Source organism: Dermacentor albipictus, chromosome 4 (genome assembly GCF_038994185.2).
Source record: "Dermacentor albipictus isolate Rhodes 1998 colony chromosome 4, USDA_Dalb.pri_finalv2, whole genome shotgun sequence".
In the NCBI taxonomy this organism is placed as follows: Eukaryota; Metazoa; Arthropoda; class Arachnida; order Ixodida; family Ixodidae; genus Dermacentor; species Dermacentor albipictus.
The window spans coordinates 180,073,844-180,100,438 of record NC_091824.1 but is presented as its reverse complement, the minus strand read 5'-3'; the positions used below and the strand labels follow the sequence as shown (position 1 = coordinate 180,100,438).

Genomic DNA, 26,595 nt, shown 5'->3' with positions numbered 1-26,595 from the left:
CCTCCCCCCCCGTACGAAATTTCTGGCTACGCCACTGCTGTATGTTGCATGCGTGATTAGAAAGAATTTAAGCATTGTTCGCATCACTTTGCTGAGTGTTTGTGGCCTCTTCTTTACGGGGCCATTGAATTTAGCAGCGAAGCTGTTTGGCTCTACCAACCAGCGATTCTTTCGTGGTGGTCAACAGACAGCTCGAATTCCGAGAAATCGACGATATAGCGCAAAAAAAATAAATAAACACATATAGCGCACGCGCAAACGGGCGGCATGGTGTCACCGTGCGTGATGGATCGCGGCGAGAGTCACCGAACAATGGGTTGGCGCTGCTATAAGGTTCCTGCGTAGAAGCGAGTAACGTTCGTGCGAGGTGCATCTGAATATTGACACGTGTACTTATCTTTATCGGGCAACCACGTTTCGCCGCTTAACAACTGCAATCGCACAGCGAGGGACGCGTCTGCATGTATCCGACGTTTCTGGAAAGTTATCGACGCTTCTATCCAAGTGTCTGTTGTCGCCGAACCTTGTGTTATCAGATTTCATCGCGTGACACGAATGGTGTAGAACTTTGTGGAAAACAAGCGGGTCCCATCAGTTAATCTGGAACATTCGACGACTGATCTATAAAAGCCGACGCGCTTGACCCGCTGATCAGATTTTCGACGATCGCCGACTGTGTTCGCCGCTTTCGGTCTGCTATAAGTGTAGCCTGTTTTGTGGGCACAGGTTCGCCCAATAAAAGCTAGTTTTGTATTCCACCGTACTGCTTCTTTCTTCGCCGTCACTACCACGTGACATCTGGTGGAGGTGCTTTACGTCCATGTACCGGACGCCCCCGACAAGCCGTAATACAAGCCCGGACCGCAAAGACAACACCAGCGCCGTACCGGAACATCGAGCAAGCCGCCGTCTTCAACAGCTGCCCCCGGAGCACGGACTTCTACCTGAGAAGACCAAGAAGATTGTGGACAAGGCAACCCCAATGGCAGCCCCAGCATCCCCCATCGTGCTGCAGCAGCCCAGGGAACCTCCGACGTTCCGCGGATCAACATTCGAGGACCCGGAAACCTGGCTCGAAACCTATGAGAGGGTCGCTAAGTTTAACAGTTGGGACAGCGACGACAAGCTGCGGCATGTCTATTTCGCATTGGAAGACGCCGCCAGGACGTGGTTCGAGAATCGGGAAGCCACCTTAACGACGTGGGACCTTTTCCGAAGCGGCTTCTTGCACACGTTTACAAGCGTCGTGCGAAAAGAGCGAGCCCAAGCTCTACTTGAAACCAGAGTGCAGCTCCCAAACGAGACGATCGCAATCTTCACGGAGGAGATGGCCCGTCTTTTCCGGCACGCCGACCCGGAAATGTCGGAGGAGAAAAAAGTTCGCTTCCTGATGCGCGGCGTCAAGCAAGACCTTTTCGCCGGACTTATTCGTAACCCACCGAAGACTGTGGCTGAGTTTTCTGCAGAGGCATCGACGATCGAGAAAACTCTGGAGATGCGCACCCGACAATATAACCGCCAGGGGCACACGCCGCAGTACGCCATCCAAGGACTAGGTTCGGACGACCTTCAAGAGACCATCAGGGCCATTGTGCGCGAAGAACTGCGCAAGGTCCTGCCTTCGTCGCAGCCTCAAGTGGCCTCTATCGCCGACATCGTGAAGGAAGAGGTGCACCGATCCCTTGGAGTTCCTGAGGTGCAACCAGAACCACCGCAGCCGGAAGCAATGACCTACGCCGCCGCCGTCGCCCGCCGTCAAGGCCCCCCTGCGCGACCGCGCCAAGGTCCTGCAACACCGCAATTCCGTCGTCCACCGCCGCCGCCGCCAGCGCGCCCACCCGTCGCCCAGCGCACCTATACGAGGAAGACGGACATTTGGCGAGCCCCCGACCACCGCCCGCTCTGCTATCACTGCGGAGAAGCCGGCCATGTGTACCGCCGATGCCCATACCGCGACATGGGACTGAGAGGGTTCGCCGTCAACGCGCCGCGTCCACAGCTTGGGGAGCGCCCACGTGATATTGCCGATTACCTAGCCGCCACTCAGTGGAACTCTCGACGACCGTCCCGTTCGCCGTCACCAGGCCGCTACCTGTCGCCGCAGCGCCGTCCATACACTGGCCCAGCCCGGGGCCGCTCTGCGAGCCCATACCCGGAAAACTAAAAGCAGCAACCGATGGAGGTGCGGTTGCTGTTCGTCGAACTGACGAAGATCCTCCGCCGCCGACGAAGACGACGAAGAGACCATCTCGACGACATAACGACACGCCGCCGTCCCGACGAAGTCTGGAAGCCAAAACTACACCGACGAAAGACGACTTGACGACGCGACGTTCCAACCTCAGTTCAACACGACGCAGCCGTGATCCAACGCCAAGACCTAACTGCAATGCCAGACAAAGAACAACCGACCTCGACGTGCTTCTCGACGGCCACGCAGTCACTGCCTTAGTCGACACAGGGGCCGATTACTCCGTAATGAGTGGACACATCGCGGCCCAGTTGAAGAAAGTTAAGACCGCATGGGAAGGCCCTCAGATTCGCACCGCTGGAGGACACCTCATCACGCCGACTGGGATCTGCACGGCAAGAATAACCATTCATGACCGGACTTACTCTGCCACCTTCGTTATCCTCCAACAGTGTTCACGAGACGTCATTCTCGGTATGGACTTCCTGGACCAACACGGCGCAATCATCAACCTGAAGTCGAAGTCAGTAACGCTGTCGGAAGATAAAGCAATGCCGCCGGAGAGCCCTCGTAGTCACCACGCCTTGAGTGTGCTCGAAGATCAAGTGAGCGTCCCGCCTCGCTGCAGCATCGTTATTTCGGTCAGCACCGAAACACCCGCTGACGTAGAAGGCGTCATTGAAGGCGACCAACGTGTACTGCTAGACCATGAAATTTGCGTCGCAAGAGGGATCGCTCGACTGCATGGAGGGAAAACTCAAGAGTTGCTGACAAACTTCAGCCAGGAGTTCAAACACATCAACAAGGGTACGACGATCGCGTACATCGAGGAAATTCTGGAAACAAGTAATGCGTTTGTCCTCTCGGATTCCGCCGCATCTACCCCGACGACCATGGCTCCCGAACCAGACTACGACATTAATCCAAATCTCCCTATGATTAAGCAACAGCAGCTCAGAAGTCTGCTCCGACGATACAAAGGCTGCTTTTCGACGTCATCGAGGATTCGACAAACACCAGTCGCCAAGCATCGCATAATCACCGAGGAATGCGCTCGCCCACTCCGTCAGAGCCCTTACCGAGTTTCGGCGCGAGAACGTGAAGCTATAAGAGAACAAGTCGACGAAATGCTCCGCGACGGCATCATCCAGCCGTCGAAAAGCCCGTGGGCATCCCCTGTTGTTCTGGTAAAGAAAAAGGACGGAACCCTACGTTTCTGCGTCGATTATCGTCGTCTGAACAAGATCACGAAGAAGGACGTATACCCCCTCCCACGGATAGACGACGCATTGGATCGGCTCTGCAACGCTAAATACTTCTCGTCCATGGACCTAAAGTCTGGCTATTGGCAAATAGAAGTCGACGAAAGAGATCGCGAAAAGACCGCCTTCATCACCCCAGACGGCCTCTACGAGTTCAAGGTTATGCCATTCGGACTGTGCTCGGCGCCTGCAACGTTCCAGCGCGTGATGGACACGGTTTTAGCAGGATTGAAGTGGCAGACCTGTCTCGTATACTTGGATGACGTCGTCGTCTTCGCCGGAAATTTCGACGTTCACCTTAGGCGGCTGGCAACAGTACTAGAGGCCATCAGGTCATCAGGACTTACTCTGAAGCCGGAAAAGTGCCGCTTCGCTTACGAGGAGCTTCTATTTTTAGGCCACGTCATCAGCAAATCTGGAGTCCGCCCCGACCCGCAGAAGACAGCTGCCATAGCAAAGTTCCCACAGCCCATCGACAAGAAGGCAGTGCGTAGATTTCTTGGCATGTGTGCCTACTACAGGCGATTTGTCAAGAACTTTTCGCGCATCGCTGAGCCGCTGACGCAGCTAACTAAATGCGACGTCGAGTTCAAGTGGGAAACGCCGCAGGCCGAGGCATTTCAAGAACTCAAACGACGCATGCAGTCGCCGCCCGTACTTGCGCACTTCAATGATCACGCCGATACCGAAATCCACACTGACGCCAGTAGCCTAGGCCTCGGCGCCGTCCTGGTCCAGAGAAAAGATGGACATGAACACGTGATAGCTTACGCTAGCCGGTCGTTGTCAAAAGCGGAAGGCAATTATTCTACAACCGAAAAGGAATGCCTCGCCATCGTTTGGGCTACAGCGAAATTTCGCCCTTACCTATATGGCAGGCCATTCAAAGTCGTCAGCGACCATCACGCCTTGTGTTGGCTAGCGAATTTAAAGGATCCCTCAGGACGGCTGGCACGGTGGAGCCTCAGACTACAAGAATACGACATCACCGTAACATACAAGTCCGGACGAAAACACTCAGACGCCGATTGCCTATCCCGCGCCCCCATTGACCCGCCGCCGCAAGATGACGAGGATGACGATGCCTTCCTTGGAATAATAAGCGCGGAAGACTTCGCCGAACAACAACGAGCTGACCCGGAACTTAAACGCCTCGTCGATTATTTGGAAGGGCACACCGACGTTGTCCCCAGGGCATTTAAGCGCGGATTATCTTCCTTCACGCTTCAAGACAGTCTACTCGTGAAGAAGAACTTCTCGCCAGTCCGCGCCAATTACCTTCTTGTTGTCCCGTCAGGACTTCGTCCAGAAGTATTGCATGCCCTACATGACGATCCGACCGCTGGACACCTCGGATTTTCCCGGACACTATCGAGGATACAAGAAAAGTATTATTGGCCGCGCCTGACTGCCGACGTCGCCCGTTATGTCAGAACATGCCGAGACTGTCAGCGACGCAAGACACCGCCGACAAGGCCAGCCGGATTACTACAGCCAATCGAGCCTCCTTACCGACCATTCCAGCAGATCGGGATGGACTTGCTGGGACCCTTTCCGACGTCAATAACCGGAAATAAGTGGATCGTCGTGGCGACGGACTACCTCACCCGCTTCGCTGAAACAAAAGCACTGCCGAAAGGTAGCGCAGCCGAAGTGGCGAAAGACGCGTCCCTCGCTGTGCGATTGCAGTTGTTAAGCGGCGAAACGTGGTTGCCCGATAAAGATAAGTACACGTGTCAATATGTATGCTTCGGCTTACGTATAAAATTAGACATCGCATGTAACGTATGCACGCGGTTTAATTACAATATCAGCTATGCGTAGGCCACGCAAAGTAAGAACTCCCGAGGAGCAAAGAAAATACGATGCGAAATATTTCAAAACAGCAAAACAAGTGGTTCGTAGACTTTGTCTTCGAAGGGTTTGTGCTCAGGTGTTACACAGAAAAGAAACTACCAACCACCATCCGTGACCTCTGTGTCGACCGAACGTTGGCGAAGAGCGTGGCAACTGTCGAAACCGAAAACTTGATTGTATATCACAGCGGTCGTAAAGCCGTCGTGAATGTCATTGTGAAATAAATGGTTATACACTGCATTTTATGGCGTACTCATTTCATTCGTAAGACTAGAATAGGTTATATGAATGGTAACATCTTCACTGGCAATCCACCTTCACCGAGTGGATTGGGCCTTCACATTTTTTGCTTGCTTAAGGGAGCATGAAGCTCACCGGGGTATGAACCACTGATGTTGATAGCTTTTGTTCACGGAGAACAAGAATGTACGGAACCCTATCTATATACAGCTTCGCAGTAAAAGATGCGTGGGGGTCGCAAGGTCCGGGTGTTCGAATATGTGTTGTTTGTTTGGCTGACCTAGGCTGCAGGTCGCAGAAGCAGTCGTGGAGGCGCTGAAGATAGGATTGATGTTGAGGAGTTGTCTTTTCTGTGGTGAAATGGTCGCCGGGAAGACGTAGAGGGACACCAATAACCAGTTCAGCCGTTGAGCACGCAAGGTCATAGCGAAGGACAGCCCGAAGGCCAAGCGTTACCAATGGCGAGTGGTCGGTCCACTGTTCACGATGACGGCATGCTGTGTGAGCTGTGTTGAGCTGCCGATGACGACGCTCGACGATGCCTGTAGCAGACAGATGGTACGCAGTAGTGCGGCAGTGCTTCACATCCAGAATGCGGGCAAGTGAAGCAAATAATGCAGATTCGCACTGCCATCCCTGTCAGTCGTTAAAATAGCTGGACTTCCGAAACATAAAACCCATGAAGAAAAAAAAGTGCGTGCCGCTGTCTGTGCGATGACATCAACGATGGGGAGCGCCTCGGGCCACCGTGGGAAACGGTTCACTATAGTCAAAATGTAACAGTAGCCGCGCGAAAGAAGAAACGAGCCAGCTATGTCGATATGGACATGGTCGAGGCGCTATTCGGGAGGCAGAAACCGTTGGTGTGGAGCAATAGTGAGACGCGACAGCTTGGTTGTTTGATACGCAATACAGGAACGGGACCATGCGCGAATATCTGCACTGACACGAGGCCAAGTGCATAGCGCTGCGTGGCAAGGTATTGATCGTCCCGTATGCCAGGATGAGCAATGTCGTGTAGAGAGTGAAAAATGGCCCACCGGTACATTGCCGGAATGAAAAGGCGCGGAAGAGGCCCAGACATATCGCACCACAGAGAAGACGGCGCGGATGAATGCCGAATAAGCTCGAGGTGAATAGAGGAGGGGTGTTGGCGTAACGCTTGTAGATCAGGGTCGTTGCGCTGTGCCTCCTATAGCGCGCGCCAGTCGACAGCAGTAGAAGTGAAGCCCATCGCCGCAACAGGGTACAGGACATCGGCTGCTGCGCTGTCGGCTCTCTTCACATGCCATCAGGCACGTACCCAAGGGGGGCCCGGGGGGGCCCAGACCTACCCCCCCCCCCAGAAATTAAGCGACATACCCCCTCGCACCCCCTTCGCCCTCACACACATCCCTAAAGCGCCTCCAAATCAATCGACGTCCCGAGACTAGACAACTATTCCTGAGCAATCCTGAGACTTGACAACTATTCGGCGGTCAACATTTCGCTGCCTTTTTCACTCCTTTTGGATGGCGGTAGTTATTGGCATCTCCTGAGGTGTGAAGGCAAGTTTTCTCATCGATTTGGTGCCCGCGTGCTTAGCTCGAGATGCGTTCGGTTGTCACCATCTATTGCAACGGCCATGCGCATCGCTCTTGCTTCGTTAGTTCAGCCTTCTTTGCTTAGACTGATCCAGGGACCAGGAAAGGGATGCGGTTCGTGGTCACCTGGTCTGTATGCTCGTGGAACGAGTTGCGGCCGGACAAAACGCCAGCTGTGTTTAACTTGTCCTTTTGCTTCATTATTTCCTCGAGCGGCGGCCCGCCGCGACGCTGGCAGATCCTCAGAACCATATACCCGCGATATCGGTCAGGTAAGGTGGAAAATAAAATCATGCGAAAAAACGTCCATCATATCAAACCCTACAATAACTGTTAAACCCACAAGAAATATGAACGTCACCCGTTACCTCGTCTGATTTTTCCCTAATTGTGCAGCACTTATCGTGCAAATTTGTGAGCTGGAAACAAGAGTCGCAAGGAGTTGAGAAATAAGGAAGAGAGCCGAGGCAACAGCCAAAAAAGTAGGAAGTGCGAAAATTAACAAATCTAACCGTAGTTTGTGAAAATATTTATGGATCATCTTTTTATTTAAACAGGAAGTAGAAAGAACACCACCGGAAGTGGACAATAATTCCATGTGTCTTGAATGACGCTTCTACAGTTATCAGTCGATCCGCCTGACGTAGACATTTATCTGGTGTGCTTATGTGTGTATTTTTGAAACCTACCGTGGTGGGCGCAGTACTTCTGGAACCAGAGCGCCCTGCGCTCTACGCCGTTGTACGGGACTGGCTGCCACGCATTGTTACGCAACTTCCCAAATAACAATTTGAATCTGTTTTGGCACTTAACTTGGTACAGCAGTAAACGATGGATGCAAAACAACTGTGAATATTCCGCATATTAATATATTTATCTACAATTCTTTCAAGTCAATTAGGAAAACGCAAATAGACATTTTTATTTTACACTTTCACTTGTTTACTTGTTCTTGGCAGTGTTCATCCTGCATTTCATTCCTGCGTGAGTCCATGTGATGTGGTTCCTTGTTTGCCAAGTAAAGGACAGGTGTACTTCACAGGCGTACCTGTGAGATACACCTTACTTCATTTCTCTTTTGCGGGTTTACAAGTCATTATGGCGAACGGCGGGCATTATTCACATTTGTACTAGTGAAAATACACCCCCCTCACCTTTTCATGGGACAGTTACCTTGTGTTGCCCCCTCCCCCCCCCCCCCCCCCCGAAAAAAAATCTTGGGTACGTACCTGCATGCCGTATATCCGTGGTGAACTAGGTGATGTATGCAAGATGCCCTATCTCCCGCGCGAGGTACTTTGAGGAGTTCGTGTTGAACACAAGTCAAATTCTTATGGTCAGTCATCACGTGGAATTCGCGTCCTTCTATTAAGTGGCGGAAATGTTGGATAGTGGAGTAGATGGCCTACAGCTCACGACTGAAGACACTGTAGCGTGTCTCGGTGGATTGCAGCTGCCGAGCGAAGTAAGCCAAGGAGCACCACTCAGAGCCAATATATTGTTGTAACCCCGCTCCGATGGCCAGACTGGAGGCATCTACCATTACTTTAGTCGGTGCGTCAGAACGGGGATGTACCAGCAGAGTTGCCTCAGCGACGGCTTGCTTAGCAGCTAGAAGGGCAACCTGAGCCTCAGGCTGCCATGGTATTGTCGAATACAAGCTCCGCGGCTCTTTCAATAGGTCGGTGATCGACTGCAGAAAGCTGCGCAGTGCGCAATAAAACGGCGTGAAAAATTGACGACGCCCAAGAACTCACGAAGCTAGCCAAGAGGGTTGAGCACCAGGAAATTCCTGAGAGCCTCGATGTGCGATGGTCAACTAAATCTAGCTTGGCGGTTCCAAAAGCGCGTTTCTGTGGATTCACGACGAGGCCATACTGTTGCAGACATTGTAAATGTTCACGCAAGTGACGGTCGTCGTCTTCCGGAGTGGCGCTAACGAATAGTATGTCGTAAATGCACACGAAGACTGCAGGCAAAGCTCGTGTCACCTCAGCGATAAAGCGTCGGAATATTTGTCCGGTGTTGCGCAATCTAAAAGGCATGCGTACAAACTCGAATAAACCGAAGGGTGTCGTGGTGGCACTTTTGGGAATGTCGTTGGGTTCGACTGGTATCTGGTGTTGCGCCGTAACCAGAACTGCTTTGCCCAAGATGTGCACCCATTTCGATTAGATGTGAAAGCTTTAATATGGGGAAGTGGGTAGTTGTCATGCTCGTTTCGAGCATTGAGAGTACGGTAGCCTCCACACGGAGGCCAATCATTAGGATCCTTCTTTGGTACCAAATGCAGTGGCGAAGCCCAAGCACTGGATGGAGGACGAATAATGCTGAGTTGCAGCATGTGCTCAAAGTCCCGGTGAGCGACGGCGAGACGCTCGTTGAATGAGCGGTGAGGACGAGAAGAAAGTGGGGGGATTACGTGTGATGATGTGGTGAGTAACCATGTGGTTAGGGCGTTTGTTCGAAATGCAAAGTTTTGTGACCTCGGGGAACTCGGCCAGGATTCTCTGATAAGGACTTGACGGCACAAGTTTTTAAATGTCAGTGCGACAATCAACTCTCGATAGAATCCAATGGTCGACAGACGAGCACTGCCAGCGATGAACAGTTGGCACCGCATGCTTACGTTAAGGTTGAAGAAAGACAGGAAATCTGAACCGATGATGACATGGGTGATGTCAGCGACGACGAAAATCCAGAGGAACGTGCAACGTCATCCGAGGTGAATGGTAAGTGAACGAAATCTGTATGTCACTACGGCAGAGGAGTTTGCGGTGCGGAGAGACTGTCCGCGAGGCTTCGAATAACAAATCATTTCTGGATGGGGGCACTACGCTAATATAGGCGCCCATGTCGATAAGGAAACGTATGCCCGCAATCTTGTCCGTAATCCGCCTCTTTCATGTTCCTGCGCTGCCCTCTGACACACGCCACTTGAAACGTTTTGGGAGGGTGCCGGCGATTTCGCCGGCTGATTTGTGTATTTGCGCCCATGTTCAGTGTACGTCGGTTGTGCGTTTTGTGGATCGCGGTTGATGATTAATGGTTTCTCCGAGGCAGCATGTCGTTCACCCATCGACTATACTGGGTGAACAGGCCCGAATGCGCTGTTGTGGTAACAGCGCGGCCAATGAAAGCACGCTGAGTTCCGTCTGCCGACACTGCTGCCTTAGAGCTCGTTGTCGCTGATGTCTACGCTTGCACATCGCTTTCTGTATTCCTTTTACACATTCACTAAACATTTCGCGAATTACAGAAGCCTTCGAGCCCAGCCTTCCACTTCGGATTTGCAAAAATGGTGCATTTGTTTACATCTACAGCTTCAGATCGCTGTTAGCTTCAGATATTGAAGAAACGGCGCATCGCTTGTTCTCAAAACGTAGCAAAACATACATATCTGCTCATATGAGCCGTATTGTTCCACCCTGAGACGAGTCAATATGAACAGTCGAGCCACTTAAACAAATACAACTGTGATCCAGACTACTGATTCGCTTTTTTGTTTAACTTCATCATACTTACAGTTTGCGCATACGATAAACTATTATTAGAGAAACCTGTGCTCGGCATAAGCCCTCACTTATAGACCGTGTATTTCTATCGCGAAAACACGGATGCGATCGCTGACACCATTGGTAATTGAGCGAGCTTATGCTGCTGTACCGAATGCAATGTCTCTTCGTTCCCGTTTGACGCAGAGGTGAAAAGTGCTTCTCTGGAATTATGAAATGTGTCAGCATAACGACGCACATAGACCCGCCATCTACGCGAATGCGACCGGCAGCGTCGGGAACGGTGACCAAAGCACAAGATATTGGCACATTGCTGTGTCACCGCTTACCGCTTATTGTGCCTACTTTCAGAATTGGGTGCTCAATCCTATCGCTCGTGATCCATTGTCAAGATTGGAGTCTGGCATGAATTAGAAGGTAGCTGGCCCATGCCGTCGTCCAACTTATCCATGCTGAGGACGTTGATGAAGGGAAGGACTGCTTCTCATCGAGAACGAGGCATATGGATTTATTTACAGTATTTATATCAGTCTAACATGACTGTTTGAGAAAGTACATCAGTCTAACATGACTGCTTGAGAGAGAGTACATCTGTCTAACATGACTGCTTGAGAGAGAGTGACCTGAGCAGCCGCACAACAGCGGTTTTTAAACACTCGGTCCTCTCCCGATACAAGGTGATGAGAACGTTCGTTTCGTCATCGCAAACTAACCGCCTCCCCGCAGCACGGTCTACACAAACAAATGCACACACCTTCGAATGTCCGGAGCCGACGTAAGAGGGGCCCCGTAGAACTCGGAGCCGTTCCGGGTAGCGCGTTGGGGAGTTTGGGAACAATAGTTGGCCTGCCGAACTCATTCCGTCACAACGGCGATGAGGCTAGAGGTTGGTGGCGGCTTCAGCACAAAGCCTGCTTCATCGAACGCATCCTAGCTGAAGCGACGGAGAGTGGGGGATGCCCGTATTGTTCCCCGACACAAAGTCGATTTAGTCACGCTGTGGCTAGAAGTTGTAACTGGGTGGCAAACTTGCACTGCAGCTGGCCGTTCTTAACACTACGTGCCGTGCGAAGTGAATAGTAGTTGTCAACTCCCACAAGTGAGCTATGAGAGCAATTTTCTTCGTCCTGACTGCTTATTTTTCAAGTTCAGGTCCACAGGTAGCGGGTGCACGAACTGGGCAGGGTGAGGTCTAACCCAACCTTCGCTAAAGAGGATCAACATTGGCTCAAACTTCACGTGCACGGCTTGAGAGGAGTGAAGCGTGTGGACTTCAACTTCGAAGGCATGTCGACGCATTTTGAGCGCAAATAATTATATATACAAGTGAATGAGCTGCAGCTATCGCTTTGTCGGTTCAATGGCTGATTGCGCAGGGTTGCGTCAAGCTATCATGGTCGGCACGCTGATTTTGTCGGCGCCGTCGACAAGAAAGCCCATCGCGCTGTATGACAACTTGCACCCATCTCTTGCGTCGTTGATGTCGGTCTATTATGATCAAGTGGACTGAGTGACATAGTGCTGCATAGTCATTCAATCGTCGGCGTCAGCGTCTTGTCGATCACTTATCAACCCAGTGTTACCACACCTTAAACGAGTACGTGAAGTCAGGCATGCGCTGCCACCACCAGCAAGAGCGGGTTGAATCTGCAAAAGACTGCGTCAGCAGCGTCTTCTTGAAGGGTCGCGCAAGTGTAACGCAGGGGTTTATCGATAAATTCGACAGCCGTCAATGCAGGGCGGCAACTACGTGGCTCTGACCCTTTTCTGTTTTAAAGTGGAGTTGCAGTCTTACGCTACGCACGTTTTCGGCACCGCACCGACGTCGAGCTACCAGTAGAGTTTCAACACGGTACACAGCCCAAGCATTCGCTGTAGTGGGCGTCCGTGTGCTTCTTTTTTTCTTTTTTCCGGGGTACTTTTTCCCGATATCTGGCCACGCGGCAACGCGCGCGTCTCTTCCAAAACGTTTTGCGACTAATCCGCCACGGCAGGGCACATGTGCCGTAACGCCATGAAAAAGGCGGATTGTAAGCAGGCGGCCAGCTCGAAGGAAGGGGTTCACGTGCGGCCGTCTTCCTAGCACGGTGAGCAAAAAACAGGTGACACCAGCAGAATCACTGGAACTGAGGTGTGTTACCCACGTGTCGATGGAAGGCGACGAAGCTCGCCGACTTGAAGAGCGCTGGTGTCGTCTGGGCTGGTGAGTTGAAGCAATGGCTCACGTCAGGTAGCTAAGCATCTTATCGGCGAGCTCAGCCAGGCGGTCTAGCGTCGTGTCATCAGCGGCAACAAGGACGAGGCGAATAGGTTGGGGAAGGCACTTCAGGAAAAGTTCCTCGTGCAGAGCGCTGTGGGTATTGATGTTGCCTTCGCCCAAGAGCTGCCGTATCCAGTGCAGCACTTGGGAGGGGCGTCTAGCACCAAATTAATCACTCGTCAAGATTTGTTGCAGGTGACTGCGTTCCGAAAGTAAGGCACGGGTCAGGATCTTTGCATTGAGGCGTTCATACGGGTTTTCCTTAAAGGCTGAGCGAAGACGTCGGTGAGGTCATTGATTACTTCAGGTGATAGTTACGAGATCCCTTTGCAGTACTATGTCATCTGTGAAGTAATTTGGTGCAGGTAGATTTGTGCCTCGGCCTATAGAAAATACCCCTGGGAATTCTGCGTCCAAAAGGATGTTAGCTGAAAGCGCACCTCTGCAATGTCGGGGAGGCGAGGGATTGACTCGATTGATGGTTTCGACACGGCGAGGGCTTGATGTGCAGCATTGTTGCTAAGCTCGGTCATGTTTTAGTCCTAGGTCACCAATGCAGAGCGCCAAAGGAAAAACGACCGGCACGTAAGCTCCAGAGCTAATAATGAAGCCTACGCCAAGCTATCCTCTCTATTTCTTTCGTTGTTCTTACTATGAGCGCTCTCTGGCATCGTAGCAGATACGGCGCTACATGTTCATTGAAAACTAGCGCAGAACTGTTTGCACATACCCTATGTTACAAGTCGGCGTTTCATTAAAAAAAATCAGGAGCCATTCCACTCTGGGAAGGTGGACGAACAGCGAAGCTGTATAGCACACGACAAAGAGGTGACACAGAGTTTTGAACAGAGGTACGAACACATTCATTGTTTTGATAGGCGATCATGACGAAAGGCACGCACACGGAATAATTTATTTTTATTCGCGTTCATTCATGTTATACATTCGTTATATACATTCGTGTTTTCATTTCGCGGCATATTGAGGCAAATAATTTGACAGCGAAGTCACCTCACCGGCTGGCAGTGGGCCAATGCCGTCACAGGCTCTGCAGAGGGAGGGGCAGTATGGGAACGCTAGCATGTTGAGCGGCATCGGAGCGAGCTGTGGAAAACAAAGACGGCGACGGAGGCGCGAGCGATTTACTGAGGAAGAGAATTTGAGATCGAAATAACCGCACCGACTGACAGTGGGCCAATGCCGTCAGAGGATTTGCAGAGGGAGGGGCAGTGTGCGAACGCTGGTATGATGAGCGTCATCGAAGCCAGCTGTGGAAGAAGACGACGACGAAGTCGCGAGCAGTGGCACGAACACGAGGCGAGCGAAACGCGAGAAGCAGCTCCCTGGTTGTCCCTGGTTCCTGTTGGCCTCGACAGAGCGACCGTTTCGTTGACCTGCAGTGGTGTTTTGGCTGAGTATCGGGTGGTTTAAGGTGCCTCATTAACCGTATTTTAGTTCCTGGTTGATTGGCATTCCTTGCGTCAGCCGTCTTGAGCCGATGTCGACCAGTTCTCCTGGCCAGGCGCGATCCGCCTGGTCAGCATCCCTGCCACCTAATGAATTGCCCATAGATTTATTTTTTTTTCGCAGTGGCGTCAGCACCATTCCAGTGGCGCTTGTGCCTACCAATGGAGGTTCCATCAGGATCACGAATCCACAGGCTGTCCAGAAGGCTCTTAAGGCCACGTCCAACCACTTCCAGATCATCACTGATGTGCGAGCGTTCAGACGGGGAGTATAGTGTGTCGTTCACCCGACCAGACCTGTGTAGAAGACCTCTTGAAATGCACTTAATTCGCTTCCACCCCGGTGAGTGCTTTCATTCCGCCTCACCTTGCGTGCACCAAGGGTCTTGTACGGGGCGTAGACTCCCGATTAAGTCCTGCTGAAACCCTGGACAAGCTATCCGCAGCAGGCGTCATTGCTATCTACCGTTGCAATCGACTGGCAAATAACGAGAGGGTTCCGACAGAATCTGTTATTGCAACGCTTCTGGGCACATCATGTCCATCTGAAATAAAAGTGTGGCCTCTTGTGCTCCGTGTAGAGCCGCTTGCATCACTTCCAATCCAGTGTAAGAATTCTTGGAGATTCGGGCACGGCGCAGGAGGATGTAAGTCTAGCTAGCGTTGCCGCACCTGTGGGAATGGTCATTCTTCAAGTGAATGCTGTACTCAATCTCAAAAGTGCTGCCTTGTGGGGGAGAACACCCAGCAGACTATTCGAACTGCTCAGCTCGCGCTCAAGAAATACAAATTCTTGAAATAATCGACCGCCGTCGCTGCTCCCGAAGAGATGCAATTTCAGTTATCAAAGACAGGGCCTTCGGATACTCTGGTGTTACAGCGCGCAACACTGCAAGCATATGAATCTTAACCTCTCAGAAGCAATTGACTCTGCTGTAGAAAAAGCAATGGCTAAAGCTATGGATAAATTGATATCCAGTCTCTCTGATTGCTTAGCGCAAATCATTTCCAGTCACATGATGCAAATAATGCAGCCCACTAAGACGCCAATGCAGTGCCCAGTATCTAACGCCACACCTCGAATGCCTAGCAACGAGGTAGAGACGCCTTCCACAGTTGCAGAACATACCACAGGCACTACTTTGCTAGTCCAAACACGCGAGGATGAGCCCTCTTATTCAGACAGTGTCACAGACATGGAACTTGACACTCGAGCTCCCAAATGTATGGGGTGCCCAATTTCAAAAACTATGAAACTAAAATAAAAAAAGTATCAACCAACTCCTTTGCTTACAGAAAATATGCTAAAGGCGGCAGTTGCCCCTGCTGTGCGTTGAACACCATTGGAAAGTTGAAAGTGCTGCAGTGGAACTGTCGTTCTACATTTTCAGCTTCAACAGACTTATCTTGCCTATCTATTCAGTTCAATCCAGATATCTTACTTCTTCAAGAAACGTGGCTTTCACCAGAGAAAAAGTTTCGTTTAAAAGGGTTTTGGTCCTTCCGATTAGATAGAGACTCGTGAGGTGGAGGACTAATGATACTTGTTTCCAGTAAAATTTGTCACAAGGCAAAAATTTCTTTTCAAATCATGGACTGCGACTGTGAAATTTTGGCCATAGATTTATGTTTCCCAGGATACCATCCATTTTCAATTATAAATGCTTATTTCCCCAGCGGTGTGCAAAGTACACGTCAACTTGATAGGGCTGTGGCTGCCTGTCGAAAAATTGGAGGACGCTTAAGCTTCGCCTTCAAGAGTGGGACGCGACAGCGTTCCCGTCGACCCGCCAAGGGGTATAAGACAATGCGCTACGGCACAGCAATCACTTACGATGCGCCCCGCATCGGACTTAGCGCCCACCTATCACGCGGTGAGCGTCGAGCAACGCAGCGTTCGGCGCGGCAACGAAACGTGCGCCTGAGCGAACGAAACGAACCAAAGAACTCGGTGTCTCGGAGGGGAAACGATCTACGCCAGCCAAACGTCGTGATCGGCACGGGCAGAGAGATAGATAGTAATCTAAACCGGGAGCACGGCGAAGCGTCGTCAGGGGAGAGGGAGTCCCGCGACGCGCCTGGCAGCGGTCCCAATGCGCGCGCGGCGCGCCTCCTGTCGGGGCAGCGCCGTACATTGAGAGGAGGGGGTCTTCTGTGTTTGCCGCAAGATGGCTCTGCGTGTGCGGAAAGCGCAGAAGAAATGCAGCGGAAACGCACTTCGCAACTCGTGTAATTGTGACTTCTGTACGTTACATGTTCATAATTACCGATATACACCGCAGTATAACTTTCCACGGCTCGTTTAGAAGGCAACACCGCATTCACTAGAGGCGCGTTTGCACCGCTTGAAAGCATCGAACTCGTGGCTGAGTGGTAGCGTCTCCGTCTCACACTCCGGAGACCCTGGTTCGATTCCACCGGGCCAATCTTGGAAGTTGCTTTTTATTTATGAAGCGCCTGCCGTGATTTATCGCTCACGGTCAACGCCGCCGACGCCGACACCCGACGCCGACGACACCGGCTTTTCTGCGACACGAGCTCCTTAACGCTATCGCGTTAAAATAAATTTTGTTTGTAGGGGATTTTAATTCGCATCACGTGTCGTGGGGGCTAAAAGCAGATTTATGTGGTAAGCGACTTTGGGAGTGGACTATTGATAGTCACCTTTCATGTCAGAACACAGGACAAGTAACGTTTGCTAGAGGACCCTTCCGCTCAGTGTTAGATTCGACATTTTGTAGCGCTGGCATCAAGGTTTTGTCGTGGGTAGCGGTTGACTCAGCAACCAACAGTGATCATCTTCCTGTGTCATTTGAAATCAATTGTCAAATAACATCTTTAGAATACCAGGCATGCACATTTATGGACCATACGAAATTTAAGACTTTCTTGCGTTCTGCCATTTCGAAACTTGCCAATGCCAATGAAAAGGAAATCGCTTCAACCATTTGCTCAATTCTAGAGTATTCCCGGAAGCAAGCTGAATTTGCATCCCTTCGGCTAAAGGCACCGCTTGTCGTTGGTGGAATAATGAGTGTACGCGGGACTATAGAAAAAGAAAGGCCGCTTGGAAAATGCTTCTGCATAATCAGTGCCCGACAAATTGGAAAAATTATCAGTTTCATGCTGGTGTATTTAAGCGTACTGTTAATCAAGGCAAAGAGGAATACGATATTAGACATTACAATTATCTATCTAATTCAGAAAATAAGCGTGCTTTATTTGCATTCCTTCGTGCTAGGAAGGTGCTACCAACACCCTTAACATTAGATTCAATTGTTTTGACCCAGCAGGAACGGAGCGCCTCCCTAGAAGAGATTGCCGAAGGCTTAGAAAATCGATTTACGGCCAGGCTTTCGGCTATTCATTCTACATTAGATCCTTGGGATGGCTTTACTCGAATTTCCTTAGCTGAACTAAATGAGACTGCACTATGTTTACCGAATTCAGCAAAAGTGTCATCCACGTACCTACAATACTTTTTTACCCGAAAGCGCAGGCGAGTTCAGTTCTGCACCGTAGCCCCTTGACAGCTACATTGATCCGTGACTCCCCGAAATATTCATTGCATAAATTGCACCGCTTACCTTTCTACTAATGCGCAAGTCCAGAGGGAGGCTAGATAGAACGGTAGAGAGGAGGGGGGAGATGAGGCAGAGAGAAAGGCAGAGATGAGGCAGAGAGGTAGAACTGACGCAGTCGCGAAACGAATAAATAACAGCCCTACCAAGGCAGAGCTGCATTACAGAGTTCCGTACGGTCTATGCGACACTACGGAAGCGGTCACACGTCATATCAACACTTCTGTGCCCGCCGCAATAATTTTGTAGGCTATGGCATTGCTCGAGGTCGCGCGTTTGATCCCCGCCACGGCAACTACATATCGACAGGGACGAAAGAAAAACACGTTTCCTGCGCTTAGATTTGGGGACACGTTGAAGAAAACCAGTATGTCAAAATTAATCCGGGGTTCACCACTGCGGCGTGCCTCATAACTCGATTATGGTTTTGGCGCGTACAGGTCCAGAATTGAATTAAAGTTTAATACTGCTGCTACGATGCGATGTGCCATGTGAGGCATTGAATATGCTCGACCCTCTCGGAGGTTACGAAGTCTCGCGGACAACAACGCTGCAAGCAAACACTGCGTGCTACGCAGACAAACAGCAGTGCTGCACGCAAGGCAACGTTTAACATCAACTCACCACTCCCGTGTTGGACAAAACGTTTAACAAGTAGCCGTCAACATCACCGTTAATTACTGTTAATCAAAGCAAACAGCCCAGGAAGCTTCACTTACATCGATTCCCCTAGTGCGTGGGATCAGCACAATTTTTCAATCATGAATTCACCCGGCTTTTGCAAGATTTTCTTGCATTTCCAAAGATGGCAAGTTTGTAAATGCCTAAGCAGTAATGCAGCCTGCATGTGAGCTCCTCCTAATGGGGCTGCGGCAGCAGAAAGTACGGTTTAAAAGGGTTCCTACCATCGCAGTCGTGGTGAACGTTGATTATACAAAACATCTAGATTGCGTAGGCAGGTGCACAGCCTCAATAATTCACTTTTATCTGTTTGGCTGACCATATTAAGGCCAGCGATGTACACAACCAAGTAGACACAGAGGTTTTATGATATCTAAATGCAGAAAAGCGCTTTCTTTCTCACTGCAAAGCCACTCGTCTTGCCATTGAAGCAGCAACGCCATTTCGATCGGAAAAAAAAAAGAAAGGAAAACGAGGACGTGACAGGAGTTTAAAATGGAGGGCAGGCTTACAAAAAAGGGGAGCACGGACAGGTTTTGTTTTCTTTCTTCTTCCAACCCGCTTTATTCGCGCTTCCCACGTCCTGCGCCAAAAGCGCGAAAGGAGAACCAGTGACCGCGGTGATCTACGTTGCCCCGAAGGTAGCATTAGAACGCTCCGCGCGACTTGAAACTTGGGTCACAGCGACACGCTGTGGCCGCTGATAACAGGATATCGGCAAAGTAATCAGAACAAAATCCGTGACGGCGCAACAAAGAGGCGCAGACACAACGTGAAAAAAGCCGAACATCACTGAAAACTCAAGAGTTCCGGCGGACAAGAGTAACGTGCCATCTGAAAGTCGACGCATTACGGGTGGGAAGGGAGGTCGTACACATGGCAGACACGCTGCGAATGGCTGCAACATTACTGCAGCCGTCGCTGAAAGCAGGATTTCCTTTATTTTGGTCATTTTTGTGATCTGCTGTGGCTACGCGTTTGGAGCAAAAATCTCGGTCCTGGGTGCGCTGCGCGAACACGGGAAAGAATTCGCGCATCCACAGAAAGAGTACGCCCAGTGGTTCTCACGATAAAAGGTTTTTAGAAAGAGGGAAGAATGCCCGGTACGTGGTCATCTTGTGACACGATCTGAGACGGCACGGAGTGAGACGGGACCAATGAAAATAGAGCGGGCAGAGTTGACTGCTGCCTTTACTATTTCATGAAAATCTTTTCTATAGATAGGAATGTATGTGGATACACTTTTTCGCATTTCTCCTTGCTTTGCTCGTCAGGGCGGCTTCACTGTACAATTTGACTTCCTTCTCGAACCAATTATGATCGCTTATTTCATACTGTTGGCTACGTGATTTCAACCTCGACCCTGACTTGACCTCTGGAAGAGAATGCCGACAAGCGTATATATCACAAGTTTGCCATCGCTTATAAAGACTTCATTCTCTTACACACCTTTTCCTCTCACCAAGACGCGAAGCACGGTAGTTTAGCTGTATTATCTCTGACTAATAACAGGCTCGGCAAACATTCATCAGACGAACGTGACCAACTTCATTAGGATGGCTGCCTTACACAAAGGCTGCTTTTTGTCAGCTATCAAGAGAGCGGCGGCTATCACTGCAATTATCAAAATAAAAACCAGCTAAGTTCGCTAGCTCGCCTCGCTGCAATACTCTACAGAAGGGGTGCGCGGCAGTAGGCAATGGTGAGTTATCGTGTAAGGCCATGATACAACCTCTCAAGTTTATGAGCACTTCCCGAATTCCTACAGGGACTTTCTTCAGAATTCACAAAGAAGTTAAGTATCATATAATGACTGCAAATGACAACGCGTTCAGCAACAATTAAGCAACGACCAGAACAGAAAGTTATTTTAAAGCAATGTAAAACACATGTAGTTCTAACTGTACCCGACTACAACTTTCTGTGGCAACGCAGCCAAAGCTACGCAGCTGAAGTGCACTTTTCTTATAACACGCCTGCATGTATTCCCCGAATTTAAACGTCTGTAGACTACGTAACATTATACAAAATGTACCGATATTAGTTTATATTGTTCTTCAATATTTATTTCTTCAACATAAATTTTAAAAATTGCTGAGCTTAGAGTTTTCGTTTCCCGTAGTTTCTGTTTTTCTGCAAGGTAAAGTTGTAGGCCAGTTGGATAGACATTGGGAATAAACCGCTACAGGCACAGTACGGAGGGAGACACAGGGCGGTTTGTTGCCTTTCCTGTGTCCGTGTCTGGTTTTACCGCTCCTGTAAACAAAGCTTGTGCTACTGTGTTGAAGCAAATATAAGCGAGTGTTCGTAAGTTGCTCTGAAATCATCTATCAGGAGCAAATGAAGACAGCGGTGTGTTGTAGAATATTTCGTTGGGTACATACGATGAGTAAAGGAGCTGGTTCGTGTGCAACTGATCGTCCCACCATGCAAACTATCATAAGCGATTCCAAAAGGGCAATTGTCAACTATTCGAGAGGCAGCATAGGCGTCGGCGCAGCGCGAGTGCTACGGGACTTTACAAATGAAAATACTGTTGAACTCGTGTGGGTCCCTGCCCATTCAGGGAATCAAGGAAATGAGGAGGCGCACTGGGTAGCCCGAGGTCTAATGAACCGGGAGGTGTGCCCCTCAGACTCGGATCCCATGGATGAGGCACCGACGACATACCACGATATAACAAACTACTACAAGCAAAAAAGGCGGATCTACCCGCCTCCAAACGCAAGCATCACGCGAGCGCAAGCCTTGATCCTGCGTCGATTCCATACTAAGTCGTTCCCCAGCCCACAGTGGCTGGCCATAATTACCAACGGGCAATGGAACCCAATATATCAAAACTGCAGAAATTAAACATTGCCTACCCAAAATCACATTCTTTGTGGGTGCGAGGGCTTACCCCCTACCAGCTCGCTCCTGCCAGCTCCCTCACAGCAGACGTGAGAGGAGCTGCTCAGAACGCCGGATCAAAAACTACAAGAAGCCCTCGTTGCCTCGGCCGAAAGGGTCATTCCTCGTGAGGGGCCATCCTAGGACTCGAGCCTGCCAGATCATAACTGAGCAAAATCTGAATAAAGTTGTTACCACCACCACCCTAGATGAGCGCGTCGCTGGTCGCGATGGCCCCATCGACGCCGCCAACCCGGCAGTCTTCAGTGAGTCAGGTAGCTGCGCAAGCTAAACTGCGATTAGAAACGGAACGTAAAAGAAACGAACAATTTCATAAAGCCCTGGGCATAAGTGGCGGTTCACTGTGGCGAATATAATCACTTCGGCAAGATTTCGCGTGTAGCACTGGACGCGTCAACGTGTACGGGCAAGAGCGTTCCTGGCACTTGGCGGTGACGGCGCTCAACTTTGGGGATACTTTGCAATGTTTTGCCTGTAGCAGCAGACGCATCAATGTCTGTTATACAGTCGACAACGTTCCTTCCACTGTGCAAAAACAGCATCCTTGGTCTGTACGAGGAATGTCGCAACCCGTAGAAGCTGACACGTCCCCAGCCTGCAACGCGAAATTTCTGTAAAGTTACTGTATCCCCAACAGTGAACTAAAAATGGCGACCTTGTATGCCACGGAATTTATGAAATAGCCTTTTACGTAGTAATTTGCATTGCGCATTTTCTGGGTGAACCACCATTTCTAAAAATAAATATAATAAGAAACTTCAATAAATAAACAAGAACAAAGAGAAAGAAAAGAGAAATAAGGAGAGTGCTTGCATAAAAAAGAAACTGCCTCCTACGCTCATTTGCGTCTTACCAGTACTCACCTACGGGGCAGAAACCTGGAGGCTTACGAAAAGGGTTCTAATTAAATTGAGGACGACGCAACGAGCTAAGGAAAGAAGAATGATGGGTGCAACGTTAAGGGATAAGAAAAGAGCAGATTGGGTGAAGGAACAAACGCTAGTTAACGGCATCTTAGTTGAAATCAAGAATAAGAAATGGGCATGGGTAGGACATGTAATGAAGAGGGAAGATAACCGGTGGTCATTAAGGGTTACGGACTGGATTCCAAGGGAATGGAAGCGTAGCAGGGGGCGGCAGAAAGTTAGGTGGGCGGATGAGATTAAGAAGTTTGCAGGGACGACATGGCCTCAATTAGTACATGACCGGGGTTGTTGGAGAAGTATGGGAGAGGCCTTTGCCCTGCAGTGGGCGTAACCAAGCTGATAATGATGCTGATGACGCTCCTTTGCAACCAAATTTATTGTCCCGCTTCCTATAGCGCATTATTGGAGTGCTTGTGCGTGTTTGCACCTTTAGTTGAGTAGCGTGCGTCTAAGCGCGAACTCAGAGGAGACCTTGAACTAATGTGATTTGGGGAAGAGATGCACTAACAATTCAAGTTATTTATTCCTTCAGAAATTATAGGAATATTTACGTTCACTCTTCCGAAAGGTTATGCATATCTGATTTACCTTGACACTCTTTCAGGGATAGTATTGTTATATAAAGCAGGCTCAATTGAAACGAGCTACGTAAAATGAAAAAAAAATATTAGGAAAGAAACTTCTCATGTGCTGAATGCGTTGGTAAACCCGACTAAACCGAGACACCCCCCCCCCCCAAAAAAAAACAAAAAACGTTCGATTTACTTGGCGCACGCATGCACCCACTGCGGCGCGCTCTGCCAATAGCGATTGCAGCACATGCAAATCTGTCCGCGAAAATGTGGCTGACGACCACCGCAATTAATTCTTCCAATGATCAGCGCGAAACGACCGTCACGGATGACAGCGATCGAACAACCACTGCAGCACAGCGCGACGTGGCTGCTCTCTCGCTGAGGTTACCCATACAGTAGTCGCCAGCAGTCGCCCAACTTGGTATCGCTACAGCAAACAGCCAGTTCGCCATCGCGCGAGTCACGTCGAACGCGGGCGATTTTCGTCGACGCGCGGCCGATCGCCGTCCTCGTCACGGCAAGGCGAATGCTGGCACCATCGTACCTTCGGGCAACGCAATGCGGAAGTGCACGGCACGCTGTGTTTTTCAGGACATCTCCCCGCAGCACCACCAGTAGAGACGAGTGATGCGAGCGCCGACGTCAGCCGCTTATTCTTCGTGACGGACAAAACCAAAGGCCTGCGTTTTCTGGTGGATGCTGGTGCGGAGGTCAGTGTCACCCCATCCTCAGCTGTGATTTGCAAGCGCCGATAAGTCCAATCAAGCCTACAAGCTGCCAATAAGACCCCATTGACCCGATTCCCACTTATGGGGAACAAGCACTGTCCCTCAATATCGGCCTCTGCAGGTGATTCGGATGGATTGTGGCGTGCAAAGTCAGTGACGACGATGAACCACAATAAACAGGAGCATATTTTTACTGAGCAGGAGGCCCTATCTGACGGTCATTCCAGGACGGATAAATCGCGTGGCCTTCACGCCGGCTGCGCGCTTTCTGAGCCACGCGCCCGCTTCCTAGGCAGCGGCCTCTCCCTAGCCAGCCGCCGTTCTCCTCATCTTCCTCAAGCTCGATGCTGCCACACTTTCACAGGGCTCGTGATATTGAGGCTGAATTCCAGCGAAAGATTGGGAGCACATCCAGATAAGCTGGAAGATGCCTTGGAATTGCCTGTGGCTCCTCTCGAAACCTCGTGTTCGAAGGCACTGCCCGATCAAGACTTTGATCAGCTTCGTTCTGAGGCGGCTTGCCTAAAGCGCACTGTTGCCGAACTAACTGCCAAATATGACGATCTTGAAAACCGTTCACAGAGAAATAACAGAATCCTTCAAGGCATATCAGAAGATTATAACGAGCATTGTGACACACTGCACTACAAAGTTTCGAACGTTTTCACTAGGCTTTCCCTTGACTGTCCGCGTATTGAATGTTTCCAGAGGTTAGGCAGAGTGCACTTAGGGCATTCTCGCCCTATCATTTTAAAATTGCTTGATTTCAGCGATAAGCAAGTGATGCTAAAAAGCGCTTATAAGCCGAGAACTTCCGGCTTGAAACTTTCCGAAGAATTTTGGTCCAGAGTGCGTGCTGTACGCAAAAAGCTGTGGGACGCTTCGGTTGAGCAGCGGAATGAGCGCGCTCGGTTATTAAAATGAGGTTCGATCATTTATTTATAGATAACAGTCGTTACAACGGGGACGGTGCCTCAAATAGTTTATTAATGGCTCCTGGTTTTGATTGTAGCGCAAGATTTCCAAATATTTCATCATCACTAGGTTGACAATCCCATCACTCTGTCAAAGATCTTGCACTTTGGAACGGTAATGCCAGAAGCAGAACTAACAAATTTTCACAATTTCTTTCGCTAGTTTCTTCATGTTCTCCTCGAGCTATACGCATTACAGAAACATAGCTTCATGAAGACATTCACAACACAGAATTCACGCCTCCTGCTTACATTGCTGTTTGGTATGACCGTCAGGATAAGAAAGGCGGTGTTGTTGCTTTGATTTTGCGTTCAGATTATAACTCTCATGTTTTACCAGGTCCTCCCAATGTGGAATCGGTTTGGTGCAAGTTACTAATGCATAAGGCATAAGAAGAATTCAACAATTTGTGGTCTTTATTGCCCCACTGATAGCCCTAGTGACTTGTTTTATAATATTTGTTATTTTATACATGACCATAGCCTCGACAATTCTAACCTAACCGTTCTTGGTGACATTAACGTTCCCGGCATTCACTGGCCTTCCCTTGGATATTCCGGAATTAGTGCCTCTGTTCGTAGAAACTTAATTACGTTTTCTTTGTCCTATAACCTGATACAATTAGTTGATAAGAATATATGACAGAACCCTATATTGACTTAGTGTTTATCAGTGACAGCCGTGCTCACTTAGGTTTTAACTGTGATATTCTGGAAGGAATGTCGGATCAAAACGCAGTTCATATACACATTAACTGTCCTATTCCATACGAATGCTTTAGCTATTCCACTTTTGACGATTTTAACAAGGTTGACGATACGTCTATCACTGATACTCTGGCAGGTAACTTTGACCACTCTTTGCCACTCAGTACCGAATGTCATGTTAAAAGTCTTGTTGATTGCTTTGAGTCGTTAGTGAAATCGTGCATCAATAACTACGTTCCATTAAAAACGAAAAAGAAAAATAGTAAACTTCCTTGGATTAACCGAGATATCCTGCCCCTGTCACGCCATGTCGGTAAACTATGTAAATCAAAGCATTCTAGTCCTGCGTTTCGCGTTCCTATTGAAAAAGTGAAGGAGAAACTTCGTACTCGTACAACAATGCTAAATATTTCTATTTTTCAGTGCAGCTTGTTACGAACGGCCTGCAAGGGTACCGGCCTACAAAATTTTCCACCCAGCTGCAGCTGCGGAGGTAACGAGCTTCCCAGCAGCGACCTCGGAACCCTTCCCGATCTCCTGCGGCGACTTGTTTTGTAGGGACGACAATGTGCCACGTAAACGCCCCCTCGGTGCAGCTAGAATAGACGCGGTCGGCAGACCAACTATTCTTAGTGGATTCGCCGTCACCGACACGGCTTGTTTGAAGCGGTGGAAATCCTGGGAGAAGATGTTTTGCGGCCGTTTCACGGGGTTTAGCAGTCATGGACAGACGCGGCGGCCATTGTCTGCGGAGTCAACACAGGGATGAAGAGGCACCTGCTTGGGTCAACCACCGTGTCTGCGAGAGCCCTCTCACCTTGGTGTGGTCAGTGCAACCTGTGCAGAAGTAAGTGCGTAAACCCTCTCCCTGAAAGGCCGTTCGGCTACGATGACTTTGGACGCTCCGAATTGGTCGACGGTGAACTGCCGTTTTTCCCACACCTAGGGTTCTCGGGAGGACAGAGTGTATTTAAGGAGGCTGCTCCTCAGGGTGCATTCCTCTTTCAGTCATATTAGATTGATGAACTGTAACGTTCTCATGTAAATACCGTAAATAAATCCCATATTCATCGTTCTCGATGAGAAAAAGTCTGTCCCTTCAACATCGTCCTCAGCGTGGATAAGTGGGAAGGCGGCA

The 26,595-nt window shown here is 49.8% G+C and overlaps 1 protein-coding gene and 1 long non-coding RNA gene across 4 annotated transcripts in view; one reads left to right on the top strand and one right to left on the bottom strand.

Annotated features, from left to right (window-relative positions):
• LOC135896262 (protein turtle-like) overlaps nt 1-26,595 on the bottom strand; it is a 594,776-nt gene that overhangs the window by 346,283 nt on the left and 221,898 nt on the right. The window lies entirely within an intron of this gene.
• On the top strand, nt 14,220-26,510 carry LOC135896259 (uncharacterized). 2 transcript variants are annotated; one of them, XR_010562653.2, is made up of 3 exons: nt 14,220-14,340; nt 14,499-14,717; nt 25,886-26,510. It is a non-coding gene; the product is annotated as an uncharacterized lncRNA (long non-coding RNA). The 2 variants fall into 2 exon arrangements; XR_011514338.1 differs by having other exon boundaries at nt 25,881-26,510.